Raw genomic sequence first — 15,995 nt, forward strand, 5'->3', positions numbered from 1 at the left:
AAACAGAAGTATTCATATGTGTTACTATTGCACTACCCAGCTGCCATAACATGACAGCACCTTCTTTTGGCCACAGTAGGGTTCCTCAGTGGGCATGTCTTAGCATGACTTCGTGATAATGGCCAAAGCAACATCTCAAAGCAGGCCTAATTTACGTCCTCCCTCTCTGTGACTTAAAAGACCTTGACCTTTCAGATGCAGTTAACAGAGCCAGTTTCACCCTTAGGAAAGAATAATTAAAAATCCCAAAACCCACCTCTTCTCGTTGAAGAGAGGTATCAGACGTAAAGGACTACCAAACAGAAAAGCCAGTTTTCCTTAACACTAGAAACAGAAACAGTGCCATGTGTCAAAAAACAATTCTCTGATACTGAGCAGGCACACCACCTGAAGGCTGCCGGTCAGTAGACAGCCTGAACTGCCAGGTAAATCTGTTATCACCCCATAGCAGGTAACCTGCAAGAATTTTCTTGATATGGACAAAAATTCGTATTACCAGTCACACTTGTTGAAAATTGTAGAGGCACCCAGATGTGTACGAAAATCGAAGCCAAATCACACCTCTTTCAAAGAGCTGTGGTCTTTCCTGGGAGGCACAACAACATTCTGGAGAGGCAGAAGACTGGCTTCAAATCCAGCCAGCCTGTCCGGTGGCTGACTACAACATGCATTCTAACCATGTCAACTTAAGTGGCCTCAAAACATGAGCAACTGGATGGTGTGCAATGAGGCATGTAGTCTGGGAGATCAGACAGATCAATCAGCCCTTCTGGCCACAAGGATGTGGGTTTTCATCAAAATTACACAGGGGCAGGATACCAGACATTATCTCTAAATCTACCAATGACACAAACATCATATTTCTAAGGTACACAATGTAACACAAACAACAAAACCTCCAGAAAATATCCAGCAAGGAGAGAACCCTATGTAATTCCATTGCTGCACTCGCTTCACTGTCTTTCTCCTTATTAAATAAAATGCAACTAGACCATCTACTTGATCCCCACAATTTTGATGGCAGAGAGAGTAAAGATGCCTAAACAAAATAAAATGAACAGCAAGAATGTAAACACATCTATGCTCCAACGACTTCACGTCTTAATGTTGTCCGTGTAGGGTTTCACTGTGGAAACTAAAGTGGTGGAAGGAAAATCTTTGAAGGGTGTGTGGAGCACTGGGGTCCCCTTCTGCAACTCCCATCAAAAGCACATTGCTCCCTTTCTCCTCCAAAATTCATCCCTATTCAAACACACATGCATTTCCTATTTGCTTCACTTCAGTGGTCACATCATTGCCTCTGAAATACTGGCATTTAATCATTGGTTTTGTTAAAGTTAGTGCTTTATACCTGGTGAGAATAAGATTTTGTCTGCTAATCCCAGCCTTTAGTCATGTAAATCCACAGTAGATGCACAGAAGGCAGAGGAGCTACATATGTATATATATATAGGATGATAGTGGAAATTTCTTTTTCTGGTTTGGGTTGTATGGGGGGAAGGAGAGATGATACGCTGGTGTGTCTAGTTTTATGGCAGAGGGTTAAGTGGAAAACCCAACTGACTACGTTTCACAGGGATCTAAATAACAGAGCACAAAAAATAGTCACAGAGCTTTTAATAACACACAGCGGAGAAAACTGCAAACCAACTGCAACCAAAAGTTGCTGCTTTTTATTGTCATAAGGCATTGCTCCTTGATTGCATACTGTGTCCAGCGAATAAGCCATTTACTATGGTGGTTAGAGTGAATGAAGCTCAGACCTTTCCCATATATGACAGGTCCTTTTAATCACCAGGGAGAAAGAGAGCAGTGGAATTTTACTGGCTTTCTGAGTTTGCAGTGCCCTCTCTTGTATGAAATATCAGTTCCCAGTGAACGCTCATTACTGGGTTTTGACCCAATTTCCTGCCGCCGTCATCCTTTAGGGAATGCGTAGAAAGCCAAACAAAAAGGGCCAGCTTCTGATAGCAAGGCCACTGTGAATTCTCAGTAACTCAAAGAAATCAAACAGATTGGCACCAAGATAACTGCGATAAGACCAAATGTATTTTTTTTTTTTAAACTAACAATACAGTTTACATCACTGTACAGCTGCTGAAAGCAAGATCAGATTCAGGCCAACTGATGCCCAGGTTAAAACTTCTCCCTCATTTTCACCAACACAGCAGAAAACAGACAATTGACATTTTAAACTACTGGGGATAGCGGTAGGGAAATTCTCAGCTGGCCTGCTCCTGTCAGTGTAATATACATTAGCCACAGAAATGCTTGGCTCAGTATCGTCTGGATTGCCTTAAACACTCATTCATATTTACAGCAATTAAAATGCTGCACTTCAGTCTCTATAATCCAAGTTTTGTTTGAAGTGGCCAAACAACAGCTGTGGCTTATCAGACATCTGAATAAAACCTCTAATTTTCATAGCAGGGGTGTGGCTCTGTGTGGGGCTAAGCTGTTCCCAAAGCCATAAACCGAAGCAAACTCTCTCCTCTCCGAGGACCCAGGGGTGCAGCACTCCAAAGCCACCCATGAAGGATGCTGACTAGGGGCATCTTGCTGCACCAGCAGGTTAAGCTATGCAGGCAAACAAGAGTTGCCCAGCCTCTTCCCTGGATCTCAGAGCTAACACAACCTGCTCCGCTTTTCGACACTTTGCAGCCAAGCTCTAGGAATTTCTTCTCCAAACCTACAAGCTTTAATTAGGCGGGAGAAAAGCCAAATTCTCCCCTGGCTCAATGGCTTTTGAAATTGCCATTGCGAGAAAGCAGGTTATCACTAGGTCATTAGGAAGATGCAGACAGAAAGCCCTTAGCCTTTGCTTCATCTGCAGCTGATCCCAGAAGATTAAGCAGAAATTGTCCTTGGAACAACTGCTGGTATTAGAAGGTGATGATCTGGGCTATCAAACAAGCACTGCTTGGTCCTCTAAAAAGGTAAGGAATTAAAAAAGTTCCTGCGCCTTTGCTTCTGGGATGAGAGAGATTTTACCAGGGTGAATAATGTAGTTCAAAAACAAAAATTGGGGAAGGGAGAAGGACCATTTCACCATTAGGGAGCTCACTGTCAAAGAAAAAAATGAAGTGGGAAAAGGGTAGTAACATACCCTGTGGCAGTCACAGAAAGACAACAGGAACATCAAAGCCTTGCAAATAAGAAACAAACAAGGGCCTGATCGCAGACTCCTTCACTTGGGCAGCGCTCCCTTTGAAGATGACTGGAATCCAACTGGCAGAACTCTGAGGACTGAACATCGACTTCTGAAGGAGCACAGGAACTGCTGCTCCTGTGCTCGCTCAGCGAGAGTTCGTCCAGCCCTGCACATCTTCTCCCTAGCTGGAGCCAGCTGCTTCGGAGAAGGACATAAAACAAGCTGCCAACAGATCTCAGGACCTTTGTTTACAGAGCTGTCATGGAATCAGACTCCCTTAGCAGTTTGATGAATCATGAACACTAGTCCTCCCTCACCCCAAGTTATCTAACTTTTAAAAGCGCATACAGCTATTTCCATGCCCCTTAGATCTCCAAGTACTTGAAGGAAGAATGGGAGGGTCAGTGCAGGTGGAGAGGGGTGTGCGTGCATGTACTTGCACATCTATGCGCAACAAAATTGCCTTCCCGCATTCAGCAATACCCACCCCTTTTCATATTTGTTGGCCTACAGAGTTACTCTTCTGAATAGTTCCAAAACCAGAGCATTTACAGCAAAACTTTATCTCCACAAATCTATTTATAACCCTTCTATGAGCTAAATTCCAAAGATTTTTTTTTGCCATTTAAGGACATAGACCAGAAAATGTGCAAACGGGTGGGTTCCACTTTGCTTCACACCCTCCAGAGCAAGTCTCAAGGGAAGTGCTCTTTATTTGTATTCTGGACACAAGAGGGTGTGGAAACATATAATGTTTCCATTGCCTGAAATCTTTCCCTAGTATTTTCCCCACTGCAGTCTGGCTTGGCCCCAGGAGTTACAATTTCAAATGCTCTCATCAACATGAAACTGGACAAGCAGATAAGGTTCAGCAGCTTGCTTAGTAGCTTCCTTTCCAAGCTTACAACACTATGGCAGGTCTGTAAGTAAAAGCTGTCATCCCGCATTTTTAGTACATCCACAGCAACTTCACAGGAAGGCTCTTTCTCAGCTGCAGCCAGTGCAGCTAACTTTGCAAGCACCCAAGAAATCCCCTCCAGACATGTCAGCTCAGTGTCCCTACTGAGCCCGGCCCATCTTCCACCTCAGTCACTGGGCTTCAGTGCTTTTACACCCACAATCTAGAAGAAGTTCCTTTCTAGTAGAATACATGTCTGTGTGAAGAAGCAAACAAAAAAATGTACATCCTTGCTGGGAAATAGTAAAAAATAAGGTTCTAGCCAGTGCTTCAACTTGGCATTTTGGTATTACAAATTCTTTGTACACACTAATGATTTAAGCCCCAGCAGCCCCATGGGCTAAATACAAAAAGGCACAGGTTACCCTTTACTTGAAGATACAGAAACAGACACAGAGTCATTAAGTGACTCACCAGGTATTTATGACCACAGGAAAAAATTCAAAGGAGAAATTACTCCAGCGGCTTCAGATATGGCCGCCTTTTTCCTTTCTCTCTCCCCACTGCTTCCTCAGTTATTTGCTCCTGCCCCTGCTGCAAGCCAGCGGGACAATCCCCGCCAGCACTTCTTCCTGGCTTCCACCCAAAGTCCCATCAACACCGCTACAGGCAGGGTTTGCTGATCAGGAGGTGCCCCTGTGCTTCATGGACTGAGTCTTCCCCCCCTCAAGGAGCAGATGCAAGGGGCAGGGAGGGCGAAAGAGGACTCATTTAGCAGTGGTGGTTCCTGACCATAGGTGGAGGAGGTGAGTGCCCCAGCTCAGAGCCCACGCGCCTCAGCCCCAGGGAGCCCAGCAAGCCTGGACGCTGCTGTAGCTGGATGCACCGTAGGTGCTGCAAGACAGAAGCAGAAGGTTTGCAAGTGAGAAGGTCCAGAAGGCTGCATTCCTGGCAGGGACAGCTAGTGATGCCTGGGGAGAGGGACACACTAGGGACCATGCTGCTAAGGCTGGTATCTGCTTGAGAGCCGGGCTGCCAGCCCCACACCATTTATCAGCACTAAGTACAGTTCCAAGGAAAAAGAACACGTGAAAAGAAGCACTTTCTTACGCAGGATATAAACCGTACAGCTAACGTACCAGGGCTAGCAGCTAAGTAATGGTGTTCTGTGCCCTAACCTTTTCTGGTGAATCATATCCGTTTCAAGAAAAGTAGGAGCAAGCTCCCCTGGGGGTGGGAGGGATCCCAAATTACAGTGTACTGAGCATCCTTCCCCGCTGGGCTAGCTGAACTGTACAAGAGCATTAGGAAAGGCAAAAATAAATTGTTACATAGTTCAAACGTCCAGTGACCTCAGTGTTTCATCCAGAAAGGTCAGATCTAATCTGATCTTCAAATGCCTTTGAGTCAAATTTCGGCCTTAGCCAAATCCTTGACAAACCATTTGGAGGCACGCAACAGCTACAGCTTCCCAGCAAACACAAGCACCGAAAGAGTAAGTGCCAGCGTGTAGGAAGGTGCCTTGTGTCCAGTACAGGTTCCCCCAAAACCCTTTCTTACCAGGTCATGGGACTTTAAACCACCCAGGAGCTACGAACAAAACCAGCAAACCGATCCCCGCACACACACAATTCCGAAGGCAAGAGCTCTAGTAAGGAAGCAGCTTTCTTGTTATAAGCTGCCAGGGGGGTAGTTACTAAGAAGAGACAATTTTTAAAGAATGAAAACTTGCTTTGAAGATAGGCCCCCACTCTTTGCAGTCACAGGCCTGTCCGCCCCAGGCTTTGTACACCTGGAGCCCAATCCTGCAAACGCCCCATAAAGCTCCTCTCACAGGCAGCGAGAGGTTCACAGCATCACGTTTCCCATTCTGCCCTGTTACCTTTTTTGGTGCTTTCTCTGATACCCAGAAGACTCCAGACAAGCACTGCAGATGGACAGCTAAGGCTGCTCTCTTGGCCCTCTCTTTCTTATGCATATATGGTTTCCTATCATGCTTTGTTCACACACAGCAATCAAATGTACCAAGCTGTACCCTTGGGAGACAGGGGTTAACGACTTTGTTGATCTTTAATACAAATTAAAACTCAGGCAGCCAACAGAATAGGTCTCCTGTAAGCAACTGCTGAGAAATCAGAGTATTTTAAACAGTCCCAGGGCATTCAAATGCTATTTGTCCTGCAGGAAGGGATACCTGCAGGGCTCTCATTTTTCTGCAATGAAAAGATCACCCCCATAGGCAGGGCCACTCCAGGTGCACACAGGGAAGGGTGAAACAAGGAGGACTTCTTGATAGACCTTTCCTGTCATCTTTCTCTTTGTATGACAGATGGTACCTCCCAGTAGGCAGCCAGCAAAAAAAAAAAGCAGCCTTGCCTTATCTTTCTAGTTTTACCACCTGGATTCAGTAGCACTGCACCCCAAACCTGTGTGGGTCCAGACAGATGCAGACCAGCATGCCTCTGTGCCACGTGCGGCCCCATGAATGAGGCTGAGGAATAACAGATCTTCCCATCTCGATGCACTTGAATTTTCCCTCCAATGTCAGATGGAGGAACTTAAAGCCCCCCCTTTGCTTTTTAATCATCTAGCTTTCAGTGTCACTATTGCATTGTGTATCAGTGTCAGACAAGAAATAAAAGCACGAGGGAAGTTACCCCTTTCTCAGGCTGCTCCATGCCAGAAATGCTGTGAGCGTATGAAGTAGCAATTGTGGAAAATCCCTTATTCTCCTAATACATGCTTACATCACTTACTGTCAAAGTGTACTCAGAGTACACAGGACTCCCTTTGCATCAGATCCTGCATCCTTTAATGATGGTATTGATTACACCAAGACTAATCCTGTGAATGAAGGCTGTGGAATCGATCCTCTCATCATTGCATGCTGCGACAAAGACGAGTTTTCAGGAAATACAAGTTATTTCAGTTTAGTCTCTTGTTTGCAAGCATCTTATCCTGTGTTTCTCCCCTGCCATCGTGATTTAGATATTACATGAACGTGTGTGGGTTTTATTGACTTAGACACCTGCCTATCAGAAATCTTCCCAAAGAAAAGCAGACCTGTACTTTCTTCAAATATGTTGAGAATAGTTCAGACCCACTTTACCTTAATGGCAATTTAATTAAGCAAATGGACCGCTTACTTCCTTGAAGCATCACTGCATTTGTAATTTACCTTAAAACAGTCCATTTCACTGATTTTGGCATATGCAGTTTTAGGACCCCATCCTGTCTCTCCAAGGCAGGAGAAAAAGGCATGAAGCTTGTTTGCAGATGCACGCACTCACAGAGAACCTACTGCTACATTTAATGCGACAGAGTGGATGCAGGGTCCCAGGGTTCTTTGATGGCAAACCATACAAGCACAATCATTCACAGTATGGTACCTATAATAGACAAATTATAATAAATACACAGTTCTCGCAAAAGAAACACTCTGTCTTCTTATTTTCTTTGAGCTGCTGCCAAGGAGGGAACATGTTATTTTCACAAATTATTCTCCTATATGCCTTTTAGCAAAAGAAGCCTTCTCAGCTAGGCAAGACTGCATAAAAACTGCATACTCCAAAAATAAATACTCCACTGAAAAGAAATACTCCACCGAAAGTCATTTTAAAACAGTTCTCACCCATTCTTCCAAAGAATATATGCTATATGAGAAAAATCAATTCTATCGCTGGAGATCTGGCCAGAGGTTACTAGCTTGGTCAATGCCTGCTGCTCCCAAGGATCCATCCACACCTAACTTCATCCCTCCCTTCGTTTTCCCAGCTCTTTGTCTGAGAAATTCCCTGCTATGCAGAGTATCATGCTATCAGCAGCCAGGCTTGCACAACGCTTTCGAACTGCCCGAGCATGTCAAAGGGGCTGGGGAGGAGAGCCTGCTCGCTGCCTCTCCCCAGCAGCGCTCTGACACAAACACAGACCCAGACTTTTCAGAGCTCCGGTCCCACTCAAGTGCATTTTTTTCCTCCCCATTTTAACAGGAAAAGACAACTTCACAAAAAACAGTCTGGCAATACACTGCTGTGCTTGTCGAAGGCTAAAGGCAAAAACGGATGCCATCTATTGTCAACAACACTTCTGTGAAAGGCTGCCATGACAGACATCTGCTTCAGTAAGCATCAGATCAGTTACATTAACCAGAGCTTTACTGTATCTGTATCAGCTACACCGGGAGACGGCCTGTACAGTCAGGCTGCCCTGAAAGCCCAGGTATTAAGTTGCAAAATTAAAAGCAAATCACCAGCCATTACCATGCTAAAATACTGATCATCGCAATTCCTTTTTTTTTTTTTAAAAAAAAAAAAAAAAGACAGATAGGTTATTGCTCCACTAACTAGCCTGCTGCAGGATCTCGCACAGAGCAGGACCGGCACAGACCCTGCCCTGCACCCGGAGCCTTGCCCCCGCACCTCCACATCAGGGTGCACTGAGGTGGGCGAGCACGCACCCCCTCCACCCGCCCGGCGCAGATATCTCCCCTTAGTTCGCCGCGAACATCTGGAAGGGGGGCAGGAAGCATAGAGAAGGGAGGGGAGGAAAAACAGTATCCAACATTTCCGCGCTGTTTCCACGGCTCGTTAGATTTTGCATGTTGCTTAATTTCTAGCCACCATGCAAGCGCAGTCAGACCAGCTCGCTCCCAAACAAACGCGTCTCTTAAGCCCTTACCTCTGCAGCCGAGAAGTTTTTCAACTAGTGGGAAGGAAACGAGTAACTGGCTGCTTGGGCAGGAGCACAGCAAGAAAGGCGCACCAGCAGCCTCACACACAGCCCTATTCAATAAAACTACAGCTTTTCCTTGGCCCCTCCCAAAAGTCAACGCTAAGTGAATACATATCCCTTCTGTTTACAGTTGGCAGGCAGCGGTATGCATTGTCCTCAATTTATTCCAATAGGCAGCCAATGACTACGCACCAGCCAAGGTGGGTTCAGCCTGCCTGCAGAGATGCCTGTCATTCCCTAGGCATGCTCAGGAAGCCACTCATCAGAAAACCAAGACCTAAAAAGCTCCGAAAATTCGTGCAAGCTGCCAAAACTGTCTTGCTACATGCCCTTTTTTGGTTATCCTTAGCAGGGCCTCTGAAAGTAAATCCTCTGTCAGGAACAATCATAAGAAATGTTAATCTTGGAGAAAGAGGCTGTCTTGTTGAACACAAACGGTGCTTAAAAAAGGAAATACACTGAATGGCAAGGGACACAGTAAACATATTTACTTTTTGCACCAGTTTAAAAAAAGGATCAAATAAATAATTTCACTACAGCTAAACTTCATTCTATTTTTTTTTAACGAGGACCACATGTAAAAGGGAACACAAATGCTCTGCTGTGCAAGCTTGATTCTGCAGAGACACACACCAGTGGGAAAGGCACATGAAAGATGAGTTGGCAGGCTTCGCAACCCATTTCCATTTCAAATAGTACAACAGAAGTTACGTATAGAATATCCATGTTCTGAAAAATAGCTTTTAAAAGGGATTCAAAACTTTGACAATGATCCTTAGCAAGTTGGAGTAGTTGGACAAACAGTTTTACTTTGTTGATATACAGCTATTTATCTAGACATTAAAACTATTTCATCTGCTATGAGGAACGCCCTATATCTACATACTATGACCAACACTTTTCACTGCCTTTTATTACCATAAAATAAACTTAGATTAATTTTTACAATTTTTGTTTGCTTTGGGATTTTTTTGCTTTGCTTTAACGATTGCACACTTAACTTTCCAAATTCTGCAGGCAGCTTAAAGTGAAAGCAGGGATGCAGACTGATGCTGGAAACAAATGAGCTACATTAATTAAGTGTGAAAATGAATATGAAAATTATTGTTTAGAAAAACAGAGCAGTAGATAGATCCTAACACGCGCATGTACCAGCCGCTAAGCTAAGTGGAGGAGAACTAAGCTGCAGAAGAGCTGCTGACTGCTCTAAAGGGACAGGATTCCAGACCAGGAGATATTCTGCAGATTCATATTTGACAATAATATACACAAAACCACTTACAGGGAAACTATGTGTAAGATGACTTTGCAGATGAATGGGCTAAACTATTTTAATGCCTTTCTGGGTCTCTTTTTCTGGTCACTAGGCCCCATGGATTTAGTCATGTGTAATGCAAGGATTCAGTTCACAGACACTAAACTAGTCTAACATGAAAAAAAAAATTCAGAAAGAGTCAGATCTATGCAGATTTACAGCAAGAGGTCATAATTATCCTAGTGTCATTTTAAATTTCACAACTTAACTAGATGAAGTAAAAAAGTGGTATTTGTTTGTGGAAGGCACCTTTTTCTTTATTTTGACAACTCTTTGGAAACTTCATCTAATGTTGGACATCTCCCATGATGTGGCTGTGCTGGTTTTAAATTTTAAAACTAATACATGAAGCATATACAAAACTTTGTTTTTTAGGATTTACTAAACAAGGGAGAAAATCCATGTTCTCAGTCATTCCATTAACTGTAGAAGTTATTAGCCTATGTATCAATGACCAAATAAAGAGACAGCGACAGTATTTAGGAAGGAATGACAAATCTCTGCTGGATCCTACCATACCCTAGAATTTCAGAATGTAAAACATGGAAGAATCCAGGCTGAGGAGTAAGCAGGATTAAGGGATGCTGACAGTTGGAGCAGAAAACTGAATGTTGGAAGTAACCCGAGGTTCACATTCCAGCATAACCAGCAACTCCTGCAATCTCAGCGTCCACTGCAACAGAGAGCTAGCACTACCTAAAATTGAAAGCAACTGGGTTTTTCGCTTGTTTGTTGGGGGGGTTTGTTTGGGTTTTTTTTTTAAAAAAAGGCTTACCATCAGTTTGATGCTCCCTTGTCAAAGCATCCCAACCTCTTTATGTTGTCAGTCACTTTTCCAATAAAAAAATTGCAAAAAGACCAATTTTGCCTCAGGGAAATGATGTCGTGAAAAGTAGAGCTTGCATCTTTCTCGCTGAGCTGAATTTCACCTAGAGAAACTTTTGAGTTCCGTGACTTGAGACTCTGAAGCCAATGAACTGCCACAGATACCAGAGTTTTCCAAGAGAGATTACTGGACACCCAAGCTATGAAGAATGCGGAGTTAAATTTCTAGTGGGTGTTCCTTTGCATGCTAGGACTAGGAGCCACGTGTAAATGCCTGCTGCAAATACATAGATGCAATATGCCTAAATCCATGATAGTAGAATTTGGGGAACTATGATGGTAGTCCTTGCCCTCATCACCAGGATTGCCACTCTCACCACAGCTTCCTATCCCCTCTGCTTTAAGAATCAGACTCTGTGTCATAGCACAGAGCTAAAAAGCTTTTTGAGAGCTGAATAACCCAACTCCTGGTTTATGGTGCCACATGTAAGAGAGAAAAAATAGTACATGCAGAAATTAAAGCCTCAAACCAAGCACAATTTTAATATCGTTACCTTATCATGGTAAGGACGGACCCTGCAAGTGCTCATTGCTAAGCGCTTGAGCTCGGTAACTCAAGGCAAGGGTGGGACTGCTTGCAATAAGAGTCAAAGCACTTGTACGTGCTGGGCTGTTCGTGTGCTCTTGGAGACCCAAGCCTGCAGTCACTTGCTCAGAAGAATCATTTTAGAAGTACCTGGAAATCTCTGTCGAGACTGTGGCTCTTGCAGGTTTATCATTTTTTCCTACAAAATTTACAATCTAAAGCTGAGGTAAGTCTGTGGTCTACAAAGTAGACTATAAATCATCCCCTGGGAGGCAGGTCTGGTTACTGCATACAGCCACTCTCGGGAACTTGTATTTTGGCACCACAAAGCCCTCAAGACTCAGCAGGCAGCGGTGGCCAAAGGGGCCACTGGGATTATTGCTGTTCCAGTCCTCCAAATGCCCTCTTCCCAAAGCAACTGCAATGGCAGAGCTGTGCTCCCTGCCTGGAAACAGTCTTCAGGGTCTTTCAGGAGGAATAATATTTGTTTTTTGAAGTGAAGTCGCTTTTTGTTATTGAGCTTCCCAAAATTATTTTCTTTCTCTTTATTTGACATAGTGCACGTGGCCATTACTTTGTAGCACCGAGTCTCCCACCACTGTCATCACAATGTCTTCAGCTGCCATTTCAGAAACAAAGAGCAAATACGTTCCCCACCCCTGCACATTCCCACATTACATCAAGATGCATAGAGAGCATCAAATACACCATGGGGAAGATCATTCTTCCTATCTGTACCAAATCAATTTGGCCATTGCCTCACTTCCCCAGTAAATAATTTTTTGGCGGTCTGTGAAGTTAACAGTGGGTTAAACTGCCCAAGTGCTCACAGCATAAAGATAGAAATCTTTCAAAAGGAGCTCCCTTCCTATAGCTACCATGGGGTGCTCGGTGTTTGGGTTGGAAGACTAAAGCTCTGCTTTGGAGAATCACAGCAGCGAGGTCTGTGCTAGGAGTAGCCAACCCGATTCCCTAGCACGGAGGCAGACACAAAGAAGCAAGCTTCCTCCTGCACCAGGGTAATGAAGATGTGTCACTCAGCCCTGCTGACAAGAAACTAACCTTTATTTCCAATCCTGGTAGTGCTGGCATGGATCGCATATACAATAGTTTATAACTGTGTCAGCGGCAGGATCAGCATCCATTGAGTCCTGGCAACAACAGCTACAGCCAAACGCTGCTCTCGCTCTGGTGAGTGCCCTCAGACCTGAGCCGCTTTTACCTGTCACATCTGGGTTCCCTTCACAACACTCTTCACAGCTCTGTGTGGGAAGGGAAGGGAGTTTTAACACTTCCAATGACAAATATATCCCTGCAGGGTCACATGGCTGCATACAGCAGGGACAGAGCCTTGGTCCTACGCTGTAAACCCTCTAAGGATCTAAAGGAGGTATCAAAAGGCTACGTCTTGAGAAAAGAGGGAGGACTCACTTCCCTGGCAACATGAAACAAACCTCTCCTCCTCCTCACTGTATATTAGAGCATTCAACAGTGTTGAATATCTACAAGCACGCCTGAAATACCAGGCACAACTGCATCATTCTTCACTTTCAGCCCCTCCAGAATACAAGTACTTTCTACGTGGAACTTCATGATCAAAGATGAGTGGAGCTGTTGTGAGATCACACAAGATGTCCAAGCTAACAAGATCTTGCAGGAAGCTCTGTTTCATACGCTGAGGCTGGTGAGCCCTGTGTTTCTTGCATGGACAGTAAGGAAGGAGGACTAAGCCTCTGTTTGCCCCAAAGGACAGCAGCCCTAGGAACTGGGTCGGGTGAGAAGCATACCCATAGAAAACTCAGCACTAGGAACAGCAGGGGGGACAGGACACCAACTCACACGTACACTCTCTGCTCTCTGTAGCCTGGTCAGACACAGGGCGATAGGTAGGGGCACCGTCCCCGGCAAACTTTGCGATTTTCCTCCCGTGATACAACAGAGCAGCAGGCAGGCAATGTGCCCTGCACCTTGGGCTAGCTCACTCCTCCTCTCTTACTCCAGGCCGGAGTGGAAAGCATCGTTTGGCTCTGAACATTTTCTCACACACCCTCATAACAAAGAGGGTACAGTGTGAGTTCCCCCCATCCCAGCAGACGATTTCTAAATGATGCTATGGCTATGCCATTTCCACAGCTCATCTGAAATCAGCCTAATCTTACACACAGAGGATACAGCCCAGATGGTGGTGCTTACAGCTGTGCACGTCTGACATGAAGGTGAGTAAGCTTAGATTTGTGAGCGAGCCACCCAGCTGGCAGGTCTGTCTGGGGGATTGCTTTGGAGCGCATGAGGGAGAAGCCCGCACACCGTGAGCAGATTTGGTCATCCTTATGATTACCTCCTGGGCACAGACAAGCTTCTTCTATGTTAGAGAAGCAGAGGTAACTGTTTAGGAAAATTTTACACATGCTGCTTCAGGCAATATCTTTTGGCCTGGAACAGCACAATCCATAGGGCTTCAAAGCCACCAGCGCACCCTCAAAGTGCGTGTAAAGAGGTGTGTAAAGCTACCACAGAAGAGAGAAGAGGAATACAAGCGTCTCTTCAAATGCCGGGCTGTGTGCAGTACAGTGTCAGTCAGCTGGAAATAAAAAGCTAGTGCTGCTTAGACAGTGACAAGGACCAGAATGCAGCCCCTAGGACTTGTGTATATCCAGTGGAAGAGGCAGATACCTCCAAAGGGCTATTCACATCGTGGATGTTTAGCACATCCTGAGGAGCTGCACTGACAAATAGGAAACACAAGGCACTAAGTCTCTCACTGAAAGTGCAATAAATCCCCTACAACTGGCAAAGACTGTGTTCTCTTTCATTTCCAAAAGGTATTATGGGTCTTCTGGGTGCTAACAAAAGCAATAAATGAAAAAAACAAAAATGAATCCTATTCAAGGAATTGAGAAGTGTGTCATGCATCAGCCCACACCATGATAACCAAGCAAGGAACGCAGAGCAGAAGATGGTACCAGTTTCAGCTTGCATAAGGGTATTGGGAAAGCAGGGAAAGCAGAGAGAGACACACACCCCTCCAGTATGGTGAAGAGAGACTTACCCAGCACCCTGAGAGTAGGGATCAGTCTAAAGTTTCCAAGAGCAGCACTCCCTCATCTAGAATTAAAGAAATGAAAAAGTAAGCATATAATTACATATTATTGTCATTCATTTTTGTGTGGCATATCTGCCTGTTTCTGCTAGGTGTGATATTTTAGTCTCTTGATTTAGCCAGCAAAATATATGCAAAGTACATTTATATACTAAAAAGAATAACCAAAACAATAAAGGGATCCCAATACCTGCTGGAAAGAGATATTCCACCCACAGTAAGAAAGAATTAATCATGGACACAGTAATTTTGCCTTACTAAAAGCAAAACAAACAACGTATTGGCCCATATTCTAAAGTAAACAGCGTACCTGCACTTTTCCACTACAAAACTAAGCCTAGCTACAAGTACACAGTGCCCCCCAAAGAACAGAGACTTCACAGCACCGTTATTCATTAGTAGAAAACTAAAAAAAGGTCTCTTATGGATTGCTTTGGAAAGTAGGACATTTATACGCCTTTTCTGCAGGCTAACATACGGTGAGGGAACTCTGCCCTCAGGGACATCCCTTTTCCTGAAGGGCCTGCCCGCTTCTCTCACACAGAGCACAAACTATGAGCAGCAGATGTGTATCTTTTTCCAAACACCCCTGTTTTCCATTGCCAGCCATAAAAATATTACATGCAATGAAATTAGTGGTGCTCAGAAAATTTGTGCATGTTCTCAATTTGCCTAGATTTGAGAAAAAACAGTGCATTTGCTCCAAACAATTGCACTGTACACGCTCCTTCTTCATAAATTTAGCTTTATTTTGAGTATTGTTTTCCAGGCAGAAAAGATGGTGCCATCGTTAAATTTTGCAACAGGGTTACAAATTGCACAGCTGCTGGTACGGGCATTTTGAGGGTAAGTCATATTCCTTGGCCTTCATTCTCCTCTCACTTAGACCTGGGTAAACCAAGCGCCAGCCTAAATAAATCAATATTCTCCGACATACCCTATTGTTACAGCAATGTGAGAACCAGGCCCCTTTGTGCTCTGATACTAATAAACTATTCAGCTTTGGCAGTTTGGCTCAGGCAATGGGCAAAGGTTAGGTCTTGGTCATTAACTTGGACGCAAATGAAAAACACAACTTCAATGGGCAAAGTCTATTTAAGTCCCACTCATGCCCAGGTTTGCATACAATGCTTTTGATCTTCGCTCAGGTCTCCTGTGCAGCTCTGGCTGCTGTAACAGAGTTCAACACTTGCAGCTGCTTCTCCATGACCATGTCTCTAGGGATGACAAGCCACAGAGGGAGAAAGGCACCTCAGGTGTCTCTATGAAGCAGAGATAGTTGGTAGGTTGCTGGCAAGAATACCTGATTCTGCCAGCATTTGCTTCAAACAGTGAATCTATTACTGTCCCCATTTTATCCATGCAGCACACACGTAAGGGGAAGAGCTT

The 15,995-nt window shown here is 44.5% G+C and overlaps 1 protein-coding gene across 7 annotated transcripts in view; it reads right to left on the reverse strand.

Moving 5' to 3' along the window:
* Positions 1 to 8,884, reverse strand: part of CALD1 (caldesmon 1) — a 200,971-nt gene extending 192,087 nt beyond the window's left edge. For 4 of the 7 annotated variants that reach the window (XM_075440680.1, XM_075440690.1, XM_075440653.1 and 1 more), the window contains exon 1: positions 8,727 to 8,880. The gene's annotated coding sequence lies outside the window, so the exon portion shown is untranslated. Of the gene's footprint in view, positions 1 to 8,726 lie in introns of all 7 variants that reach the window. The other 3 variants (XM_009943011.2, XM_075440714.1, XM_075440706.1) reach the window with 2 other exon arrangements.
* Positions 8,885 to 15,995: the final 7,111 nt, after the last annotated feature.

Source organism: Opisthocomus hoazin, chromosome 1 (assembly GCF_030867145.1).
Source record: "Opisthocomus hoazin isolate bOpiHoa1 chromosome 1, bOpiHoa1.hap1, whole genome shotgun sequence".
In the NCBI taxonomy this organism is placed as follows: domain Eukaryota; kingdom Metazoa; phylum Chordata; class Aves; order Opisthocomiformes; family Opisthocomidae; genus Opisthocomus; species Opisthocomus hoazin.